Source organism: Gymnodraco acuticeps, unplaced genomic scaffold (assembly GCF_902827175.1).
Source record: "Gymnodraco acuticeps unplaced genomic scaffold, fGymAcu1.1, whole genome shotgun sequence".
Lineage (NCBI taxonomy): Eukaryota > Metazoa > Chordata > Actinopteri > Perciformes > Bathydraconidae > Gymnodraco > Gymnodraco acuticeps.
The window spans coordinates 2677789-2690027 of NW_022989894.1; the positions used below are offsets into that span (position 1 = coordinate 2677789).

Below are 12239 nucleotides of genomic sequence, written 5' to 3' on the forward strand. Positions count from 1 at the left end.
TCGGATAATTATATTAATATAAATCATCTACATAGGAGCCATGCATATGTTGTTGTATGGTTTTACAAACATGCAGTATAGTACATCCTTTCAAGTGCATTTCAGGTATAACAGAAAGAAATTAATGAAAAGTAAAAAAACATGTTTTCCAGATTTAATATAACTTGCATTCTCTGTAATATCCAGAAGGGGGCGACTCACTGGTTACTGAACAGATTTTGAGTGTGTAAAAGGCTATCTGCAACTGAACTTGGTCTCAATTTATTTATTACCTCCATAAACATTCCACTTTTAAGAGTATGTTTTGAATTGCTAGTTTCAAATCTTAGTTACATTTTGAAATGATAGTTTAATAGAGGATTAAGCAGAGTTAGTTTGCTTCCCAGTTTCTAAGCAGCTCCATAGACATTTCCCTTCCAAGTGTACTATTTGAAACTAGTTTTTTCTTCTGTCCTCCCTTAATCATCTCCCAACAGATCAGCTCACATGTACTCTGTGAACCTTTGAAGGGGGCTGGGGCCTCAAAATACTTAACCACTATTTGGTTTATAGCTTGAGCTTGTTTACTACTATGTATAAATAAGTTAAATCAAGCTCAACCTCAATCTTAACATAGCAGGCTAACAATATATCAGTTATCATTTTGAATGTAGGACATTTTATAAATTGGATTTTCACATGAATATATCGGTTATTTTACTTAAGTAAAGCATCTGCATTTTTCTTATCACTTGTTTTTTGTAAAGAGTATATATTTTATTGAAGGAAAGATGATAATGTTGAATTAAGGCCTACATTTGATGAAATAATCCACTCTTGTTTGTTATATTGTCAAGTTCATGAGATGCCACAGCGTGAGCCTTATCACAAGTAGCTGTCAATTTATGAAATGGGGGTTGCCAGATTTTCAAGATATCTCTATTAGTAAAGTAACTCCATATCAAGAAATAAAAAAATCCCCATCGCTGAGCTACTGCTTGAATATAGTCTTCCACCAGTGATTAAGTATAGCACTTCCCTAAAAGAAAAGATTAATTAAAACAGAATTTTCTCAAGTTTAGCAAAGAAGTGAAAGTAGATTAGCAAATAACAATCACACAATGATATTATTAAAGTAAGTAAGTGACTAACTTCTGTTAGACAGCCATATGCCCAGGGGTGCACATAACTTTTTTGCCCTGGTTCTCAAAGGAGCACCTGGAGATGTTGCTTGGTGCTCATCCTTAAAATGAAATAAATAAACCGGTCTTTATTTGTCAGACACACGGCACAGAACACACATGCAGAGGTGAACACTGATCACACACACAGAGGTGAACACAGAACACACATGCAGAGGCGAACACAAGACAACATTAGCACGACCAGTAATCCTACAAGCTGTCATCACTCCCTCCTGACTGTTCTCCTCACTGTCTTCCTCTCTGTCAGACATGGTAGCTGATGATGTAGGCCTACTTCTTTCTCTGGTTGAGTCTGCGATTAGCTGCTTGCATCCACAAGTCAACAGCTGGGTTTGGGTTGAAAGTCCAGTTTTAAAGGATATTTGTGGTTACTAACCTATAGTATACATTGGAATGATTTCAAACCTGTTTATCCCAATAATTATAAAGGAGTGCCTTGGAAATATGTGTTTACATAAATTGTGACCAAACCGTTTGAACTTAGACTAAAGTGAACTATCTAAACACTCAGAGTCCTTTACCTCACTGAGCTGTAGTTATCAGCCTCTCAGTCTGACTGGAGAGGACTCTCCCTCCACATCATTGTAGAAACATCTTCTTCTTATATCCGCAGCTAGCACCAGATTCTAATAACAACAGCGCCGGTACCGGTGCTCTCTCCCTCTCTCCCTCACTCACTGAGAAGGGTCTAGCTGCGGCCGCGGCCAGTACACGATGGTACACGATGGTACACGACACGCCCACCTGACACGACACTACGGTGGCTGAGAAGGGTCTAGCTGCGGCCGCGAAAAGTTGTACTTCCAAATATGGTCAGAAGAGAGCACGCCCAACACGTGAGGTTTACAGACAACAAACAACATGGCGCACCGAGTACAGGTACTTAACGTATTGTGGTTTTAGATATAATTACATACTATTTAGGTTCTCGTTTGTTTGTCGATGTGGCTGTTTAGCGCAGTGTAATTGTGTTTATTTTGCTATATATATATATATATATATCTATCTTAGCTTGACATGCTCGACGTTCAGTTAACTTAGCATATATGCTAACTGAACATGCATGTACTCTAATTTTTACAAGAATCTGATTTTATGTAAGTTTTAAATATTAATTGAAGGTGTCTTTCACATTTGAATGTTTTTTATTTAAAACATGTATTAGCTCCTATACTGTAGACATGTAAATATGTATAATTATTATTTTAAGTGTGGTTTAAAGTTAAATGGTAGTTATTGGGTAGAGCCAAGTAACCCAGGTGGATGCAATCAGGTAATTAGGACAGAGCCTCTGTTTTTAGATGGGGTTTATGTTGTAGGCCTGACATTTAAACTAGCTGAAGGGCTTTCTGTTCGAACCACAGTGAAATCTAGAGGTTGTTTTGTGCATTAAAGGGTTACCTTCTGAAAGTGAGGAAGTATGACCAGCTTTGTCCCATAGGATTATACAGGCCAGTCCATTGCTGCTTGTTTAAGGAGTTAACTATTTCCAATATTAAAGTCACTTAAATTGTATTCTATTTTATTCACCTATAGACAAACAACACAACACTCCGTGATGGAGCACGCCCAGAGCTCAACAAATTGGACTCGGACACCTTCCAGTGTCCATTTTGTGAAAGGACCGGGTCACACCCAGCCGTCACGTGTACATTATGTCTTGCATGTGCTAATAAAATTCTCATTACAGTATGCCTGGTATTTTGTCATGGAGGCCAGCTTTGACTTCAGCATTGTAAGTATTAAGGAAAGAAGTCACATTAAAATTCTATAACAAACTTAATGAAAATGTATGCTCTTTCTTTAGCATGACATGTCTCTCCTGAGAAGGTGGTGGTGTGTTATCCTGGTGGAAAACTTTGGACTGGAAGGGTATGCTGCAGTGCTACAAAAACATTTGAATTTGTAATTGTATTATCAAGAAGATTTGGGGGGAACACCTGGCTCTAAAATTCAACCTTCTGGTGAAGAAAATGTGTCTTAATTGCAGGTATGGAAAGAAGTTTGCTCACTATAGTGAGGAAGGCAGGGCGACCCTTAGCGACAATGTCCCACGTACATTCAGGATCAGTCGTAAAAGGACACATGCAAGCAGCACCATGGTCAGTGTATCGCTCAACGTATCTATGACCCTGTGTGCCTGTTTCAGAATGGGTTACTACTCCTAAAACACATACTACATAGAACTTATGGTACATGCAACATTTGTTTTGTGTGGTACTGTGTCATTCTGAATCGAGCCTGGATTATTTTTGGAGGAGTTAAACCGTGCATGTAAAGCACTGTCAAAATAATGGTTAACTGTCTACAGATGCCCCTGGACACTGATGAGGACCACTCCTATAACAAGAGGCCTTACAGCTTCCTTCCTAAAGAGTCGGTTAGTGAATGGACACATTAAAGTGTACAACCCCTGATGCATGTGATTTTATAATATTACATATGACTTCTTTATTAGGGATGCACCGAATATTCGGCCACCGAAAATTATCGGCCGAAAATGGTTAAAAAGGCCCTTTCGGCCGAAAGGGTTTTAGCACCGAAAAAATATCACCGAATGTCAGAACAGGCTTACGTTGGTAACCTAACATTGTGATGACGTAATAAAGACGCGGCGACCATGCTCGCGGCTGGCTCACAGGGGGGGGGAACATTGACCTTTGTCATCGAGATTGCCCTGAGCCTTTAACAAATCGTATTAAATAATCTGATGACAGACTGTAAACAGAATAGCTGAAATTTTAACTAAATAAATAACTCAGTTTCCTCTAATCATTAACCCATGTTTGTATCATGGAGTTAACTCCGTGTGTTGCTGCTAGCATACATAACACCTGACGTGGAAACGTTACTCGTGGATGGGGCTACAGAGCTGCTAGAAAGACGGTCGAACCCGGTACATTCCTCCGTCTGCATGCGGTGCACTTTTGCTAAATGTTTAGACAAATTGCTCGTGCTTACATGCTAAACTCTTATTGCACTTATGGTAACAAGTATTCTCCACATCGAGACGGGTAAAGTTTAACCACACCTCGGAGCGCGTTCTCTCCGCCATCTCCGCAGTGTGCTCCGCTGCATGTAGCAGCTGCATGTGTGTAAACTGCCCCGCCCCCTCGCACACAGACGGGGGAGAGAGATCTCGTCTGATCGAAAATACATCATAGACGCATTTGTTGTCTTTGCATATTAGAAACGAGTTGGCGACACTAAGACTGCGATATAATGTTTTTTAGCAATAATACATGACATATATAAATGTACTGTATGCATTCAAAAGTGCTGAATACATGTTTTATGGACCCATAATAGTGATTATTATTTAAGTTAAGTTTTGCCATAATCATGTCTATTTCCATAATCAGAACAACATTGGTAAAAAATGTATACATTATATATATATATATTTCTATTAATCATTTTCGGCCTTTCGGCATTCGGTTTTCGGCCAACTGTTTCCTATTTTCGGTATCGGTTTCGGCCAAGAATTTCCCATTCGGTGCACCCCTATTCTTTATACCATCTTGTCTTATCAGTGAGATGGAACTTTGTTCTCATCACCTCGCCAAGAACATGAGTGAGGAAGCGCACCAAAGGCTGAAGGACTTGTGGAAGATTCCGAGGAGTTTATTATTTATTCAATATTTTTTTAAGTTGACCAGCTCTGATTTTCCATTTGATGTTCTGTTCAATAAATGTTCATTGAGGAAAACGGTATCAGTGTCATATTTTATATACATCACAGTGAATGCTGAACTTGCCTGACCATATACTGCAGTTGAAAGTACACGATGAAACACTGGCTCAATCAATACAATTCCCACATGCTCTACCCCGGAACCTGCGGTCTTCAGACTCTGGCCCCCCGCACCAACCTGCGATCCTTCTGGGACAGAGCCTTCAGTATGGCAGCCCCCACTCTCTGGAACGCTCTCCCTGCGGAGATCTGCAACATCCCCACGCTTGATGCCTTCAAAAGGGCCCTCAAGTCCCATCTGTCTGCCAAGGCCTTTGGCCCCAAATCTATTTGTTGTTTTGTCTGACTGCCTTTTGTTATGTTTGTTTCTACTCCTGTTCTTCTTTTTAAAGGGACCTTGGGTCTTATGAAAGGCGCTATATATATCCTATTATTAATACATCATTGGTAAGCATTTTTACAATATTCTGGCTTTCACTGTTCAAATGAGATGTCAACCATCAAAATGGGATAAGGGGTTCCAAGGGGTTCTCAAACGGATAGGTTATTAATTGATTTGCCTAATAGTTGCTTAAAACGGATAGGTTATTAATTTAGTTGCTTAAAACGCCTAATACAGTGATTCCCGCAGAAATTAAATATACTTTGGGGGAACGACTCGGGGCGGAAAATCTCAACATGAAAAATGTTGAGATTTGTTTTCTCAATTCCTGCATTCTAGTGAATTTTCATAGTAACACTGCACTTCAGACAACCTACAACTGGTGATGGTGTCTAGGTCTTTAAGTGTTAAACAGCTGAGAGCAGTCACTGCTGTTTTTTGTGGTCTTCTTTCACACACACATCTTACCAAGTGTGTATGAACATCCTCACAAACCAACAAAGACCATGATCTATATCAAATTTAAGACAGAAAACTCCACACTGGTATCTGATCGTCAATCACCGGATAACTTTATTTGAACTATATACAAACTGGTGAATGAAATGAGCAACAAACTTAATGGTTGCACAGACTGTTTGAGCAGTGGATCCGTCGCGGCTTGTCAAAAAAAGTATAATGGTCTCCCCCCAAAGTATAATTTATGTTTTTTAAAGTTTTTTTTACTCACTGAGCACTCATTGCCACCAATGCAAATGAGTGCTCACTGAGTAAAAAAAAACACACAAATTATACTTTGGGGGGAGCCATTATACTTTGGGGGCCCCCCAAAGTATTAACATGCTGTGGGAATCACTGTAATAGTTGCTTAAAACGGATAGGTTATTAATTTATTTGCCTAATAGTTGCTTAAAACGCCTAATAGTTGCTTAAAACGGATAGGTTATTAATTTATTTGCCTAATAGTTGCTTAAAACGCCTAATAGTTGCTTAAAACGGATAGGTTATTAAATTAGTTGCTTAAAATGCTACAATAACATGCCATGTACGGTCTCCACCGTAGGCGGCGTAGTTGTCGTCAATCTGCCATGCCTCTCAGCCACCGTAGTGTCAGGTGGGCGTGTCGTGTACCATCGTGTACCGCCGTGTACTGGCCGCGGCCGCAGCTAGACCATATTGCACTCACGAAATGGGCTTGCTGTCTCTACTCTCTCCCAGTCAGACCGGAGCAGCCGCTGAATCAAACTCACTGCTCTCCTCCAGTCCTCACCGGACACTGACGACCAATACGTCTCCGGACAACGTTTGTTTTACTCACGAAACCCACTCTATTGTAAGTAAAACCAACCTTTTTTCATATTTGAACTAAGAATGAATATAATAAATGTAATTTGTCATCCAGAGCAGCGACCGCCTTGACTTTACTGGGCAGTATCTAGTGGCAACGGCGGGTCGTGTTGGTTGTGACATGCAGGGTCGGCTCCAGAACAAATCGAATGGGGGGGCAATCATTTATCATGGGGGGGCACATACTGCCGTCAACAACCAACACACAAGCACCAACGCAACTTCAATTAAAAAAAATGCTGTAAAGTGTATTTCACACACATTGCAGGGTGTAGTGCTATTGGATAGCGTACTATGACTTGTGCATACATGCACGGTTGTGGCACGACCACCAAAACAGAAACATATGGACATAGGCCACCATATGAAAAGTGTGCAAATGTATTTAGTATCCTATCCATGTGAACATGTTTTAGGTGGGGGGGGACCTAACCTCCTCTAGGAGGGTCCGTGGGGCAAGCTCCCCCGGGAAGATTATTTTTAAAATATTGAAGTTAAAAGCATCAATCTGGTGCACTTTGAGAGCAAAATGAAGAGATCTATAGCCTATCTCTCAGCATCCATATGAAACAGAACTGTAAACAGATTAACTTTTTCTTTATGGATATTTTACTAATCACTCCCCTTTTAAACTGTATTCTTGTGTTACTGTCCTATAGTAGCCTATTTCATACCCGTTTTTCATTTAGTCTCTTATTCTTTAATAACTATAATGATCATATAAAGGTATTCCTCGCAAATACTTGTTTACATAAATGGTGACCAAACCGTTTGAGACCCACTGAGATAATTTACACTCAAGTTAACTATCTAAACACTGAGAGAGTCCTTACCTCACTGAGCTGAGGTTATACGATCCTCCCAGTCTGACAGGAGAGGACTCTCCTCCACCTTGGTGTAGAAACAGCTCTTTATATCCGTTAGCATAGCTAGCTAACCAGATGCTAACAACAACATTCCACGTTACCACTCCCGCACTCACAAAATGCGCTCGTGCCACACACACACAGAGCCGAGCTTGAATGAAACACAGAGACCCAGAAGTAGGCTACTTGTACTCTACTGTATATCATATTATTTTCGATGGCTTTACTGTATAATCAGTGTAACAGATGAACAGATCGCCACTGGGCTTTCATCTAAACACACAGCCACGTAATGATAACAAAACAAAGGTCGGGGGTCATTGGTCAAGCAACACACCAATCAGAGAGCAGCAGTGAGCACACCTCAGGCTGTGTTTTATATTTGTATTCTTTATTTATGATGTATTTCGCACAAAAAACCTTTAGTGGAAACGTTTTCACTGATATGATTAAAAAAAAAAAAACTGCAAAGTGGCAAGGCTTGCCCACCCTGCGTTGGGGGGGCACAGTGACTCATTTGGGGGGGCATGGCCCGCGAATGACCCCCCATGACGCCGACCCTGGTGACATGAGTGGAACGTTTACATTCTTGCTGCGCAGTTTGTAGCGTATGCTATGTTGTTCGCTAGAGAACCGCAGTGACGCGTCCTAAAACCCGGTAGTAAGTTAGCATTTTTACCACGTCCGGTTCCTTCGATAAAAAGCAATGCAATTTCTCCATAGGATTTTGGAAAATAGCTCCAAATAACGTCTGTGTTTGACACAAATTGAAGAGACAGATCACGTTTTGTTCTATGACATTAAATACATCAGCAGTGACCCCGCTGGTGATTTTTTGAAGAGTTTACGTGTCTGAAAAACGATGGTTGTTAACAAGTGGCTGAATAGGACTGAGTCATTCTACAGAAAAGGTGGAATCTGGGTGATACAAATCTGCTGAAATATATTCCTTCTAAAAACATCTAAAACCTGTTAAATAGCGACATTTCCTATTGACGCAGCAACCACTGTAAGTTATATTCTTGTTTAATTAGACTTCTCTGTTTCATTTATTCGACTCTGTATAATTGTTCTGTAGTTATTGTAGCTAAAACGGCTAAATCGCTTTTGAGAGATTTTAAATCTCAGATCTGCTCAGGCGAAACCTGCTTCACAGGTCTCAGCTCTCAATCCTGCATTATAATATAGGCAGGGCCAGTCTATTGATTGCGTGAAGTACAACCGCGTGACTCAGTCATCTTTCACTTAAAAAAGCATTTAAATACCGCATTTAAAATCTGATGAACTCAGTGTACATCTGACCGGGTTACGACATTTCCTATTGACGCAGCAACCACTGTAAGTTATATTCTTGTTTAATTAGACTTATCTGTTTCATTTATTCGACTCTGTATAATTGTTCTGTAGTTATTGTAGCTAAAACGGCTAAATCGCTTTTGAGAGATTTTAAATCTCAGATCTGCTCAGGCGAAACCTGCTTCACAGGTCTCAGCTCTCAATCCTGCATTATAATATAGGCAGGGCCAGTCTATTGATTGCGTGAAGTACAACCGCGTGACTCAGTCATCTTTCACAGCCCTGAGCCTGTTTTTCAGGTTTCAGGCTCGAAAATGCCACTAACACAACAAATGATATATCTTCACTTCTAAAAGGGGTAAATTAATAATTATTTTTTCTTAAAGCAAGGTTACATCTGTGAGTTGGATGTAGAAGTGTCAGAATCAATATAGATGTTTTTTTATTTTAAAGTAAATTCAGATGGAACATAGTAAAAACATGTAAATTCTAATGTCCACCTAAAAAAAACTTTACTTATAGTGAAAACCACCCTTGCATGATGGGTTAGTAGACTAAAAGCTTTAGGAATCCAAACTATAACATATAATAAGTACCCTGTATCAAGATTGATGCAAAACAAGTGAAATATGACCTTTTTAGAGAGATTTAGAAAAAATAAAGTCTTAGCGGACTCACCTCTGGGTAATTTGGGAACCATCGGTTCCATTTGAACTTTTTCACTGTAAAAATCATTTTATTACTTTGAATTATCACTATAGGTATTCATTCCATCCAAATACAACTGTTGTGAAAAAAATAAAAAAAATAAAACATAGGCCTACTCTGTTATCCTCTGAATTAGCCCCGAGCGAAAAATGCTAGCCTATTACTGCACCGAAAATCACTCCTCGCTCCCTTATTACTTATCCTAGCTGCACATCCAACACATTGTTTATGATCGCAAGGAGACACAGAATCGAACGGTGCCCACCTGAACAGCCCAACACTGAAATATACAAACTCGCGACGTTATCAACAAAAACGTACATCAAAACAAATGGCGCTAGCGCTAATGCGCTAGGCTAACAATGACTTACCTTCCTCGTTGTCTGGTCTAAACTGGTCTTCAATGGCATTAAAACGATAAAAACTATGATGTAGTTAATCCATAGATTAATATCCAATGGGGCTGTGTCCCCTTTGAAATGTTCTGATAATCTATAAGCAATAAAACTGCAATTCCGTTATCTGCTGTCCGCTCTGTGCTCCGTGCGCTCTGGGTCCTGCTGCATTTCCTGCTTCGTTACGTTGTAAACAATAAATGAAGTCGGCTGCGTAATGTACTTAAGCTGGCTGGCATTCTTTATACTTTACGCAGGACCATATCTCTGGAACCCATTGGTCGATTCGTGTGATTTACACCTTTTTCTTAACCATCAGAACTAATAGAATCGATGGGCAGTTCCCAAATCTACGTAAACATTACCATAGCGGACGTAATAGAGAAGCAAACGAAGCATATCTGAAAGTGCAAGCCTGGACGGCAATACTTTTTACCGAGTATATTGCCATAAATATGATGATTGATTATCAGTAAAAAATTCTACGTGACACAAAGACATTGGATTAACCTTGAGATGCGTTTTTATTCTGTTGAACACAACTTTTGATCACAAATCAAAAAAGGTAAGACGTAATTATTGTAATATTTTTGGAACCGGATGTTGTTTACTTTCTCTTTTCTGGCTGATAGCTCCAGGAATTCGAGGTCTTACAGTGATGATATTACATGTGTGGAATCTGTGGAGTCTCAGCTTTAAATCGTATATCTTGTTTGTGCAGTTAAGATAGTAATAAGGGTATTTCTACCGTGTGTTGTGTGTAAAAAAGCGTTAGCATTAGTTAGCATTTTTTTTGCTCAATGCTAATTCAAAGGCTTGGTATTACTCTTGTGTTTTTTTTAGCTAACAATTGTTCTTATTGTCAGTTAGCGGAGTTTCTTACCTTTAAAAGGGTATGAAACATTAATAGTTTCATAAATGTTAAGAAGCCCTGAGACATGTGAGAAAAAAAAAACTGGGAGGGGTCCACTGGGGGACCTTCGGGCTTAACTGGTTAAAAAAGCATTTAAATACCGCATTTAAAATCTGATGAACTCAGTGTACATCTGACCGGGTTACGACATTTCCTATTGACGCAGCAACCACTGTAAGTTATATTCTTGTTTAATTAGACTTCTCTGTTTCATTTATTCGACTCTGTATAATTGTTCTGTAGTTATTGTAGCTAAAACGGCTAAATCGCTTTTGAGAGATTTTAAATCTCAGATCTGCTCAGGCGAAACCTGCTTCACAGGTCTCAGCTCTCAATCCTGCATTATAATATAGGCAGGGCCAGTCTATTGATTGCGTGAAGTACAACCGCGTGACTCAGTCATCTTTCACAGCCCTGAGCCTGTTTTTCAGGTTTCAGGCTCGAAAATGCCACTAACACAACAAATTATATATCTTCACTTCTAAAAGGGGTAAATTAATAATTATTTTTTCTCAAAGCAAGGTTACATCTGTGAATTGGATGTAGAAGTGTCAGAATCAATATAGATGTTTTTTATTTTAAAGTAAATTCAGATGGAACATAGTAAAAACATGTAAATTCTAATGTCCACCTAAAAAAAAACTTTACTTATAGTGAAAACCACCCTTGCATGATGGGTTAGTAGACTAAAAGCTTTAGGAATCCAAACTATAACATATAATAAGTACCCTGTATCAAGATTGATGCAAAACAAGTCAAATATGACCTTTTTAGAGAGATTTAGAAAAATAAAGTCTAAGCGGACTCACCTCTGGGTAATTTGGGAACCATCGGTTCCATTTGAACTTTTTCACTGTAAAAATCATTTTATTACTTTGAATTATCACTATAGGTATTCATTCCATCCAAATACAACTGTTGTGAAAAAAACAAACAAAAAAAACAAAAAACATAGGCCTACTCTGTTATCCTCTGAATTAGCCCCGAGCGAAAAATGCTAGCCTATTACTGCACCGAAAATCACTCCTCGCTCCCTTATTACTTATCCTAGCTGCACATCCAACACATTGTTTATGATCGCAAGGAGACACAGAATCGAACGGTGCCCACCTGAACAGCCCAACACTGAAATATACAAACTCGCGACGTTATCAACAAAAACGTACATCAAAACAAATGGCGCTAGCGCTAATGCGCTAGGCTAACAATGACTTACCTTCCTCGTTGTCTGGTCTAAACTGGTCTTCAATGGCATTAAAACGATAAAAACGATGATGTAGTTAATCCATAGATTAATATCCAATGGGGCTGTGTCCCCTTTGAAATGTTCTGATAATCTATAAGTAATAAAACTGCAATTCCGTTATCTGCTGTCCGCTCTGTGCTCCGTGCGCTCTGGGTCCCGCTGCATTTCCTGCTTCGTTACGTTGTAAACAATAAATGAAGTCGGCTGC

General features: G+C 39.4%; 1 protein-coding gene across 1 annotated transcript in view; it reads left to right on the forward strand.

The window, feature by feature from the left end:
* Positions 1–6374: 6374 nt before the first annotated feature.
* Positions 6375–12239, forward strand: part of ass1 (argininosuccinate synthase 1) — a 47123-nt gene continuing 41258 nt past the window's right edge. Inside the window, exon 1 of the mRNA XM_034204837.1 lies at positions 6375–6593. The gene's annotated coding sequence lies outside the window, so the exon portion shown is untranslated. The remainder of the gene's footprint in view (positions 6594–12239) is intronic.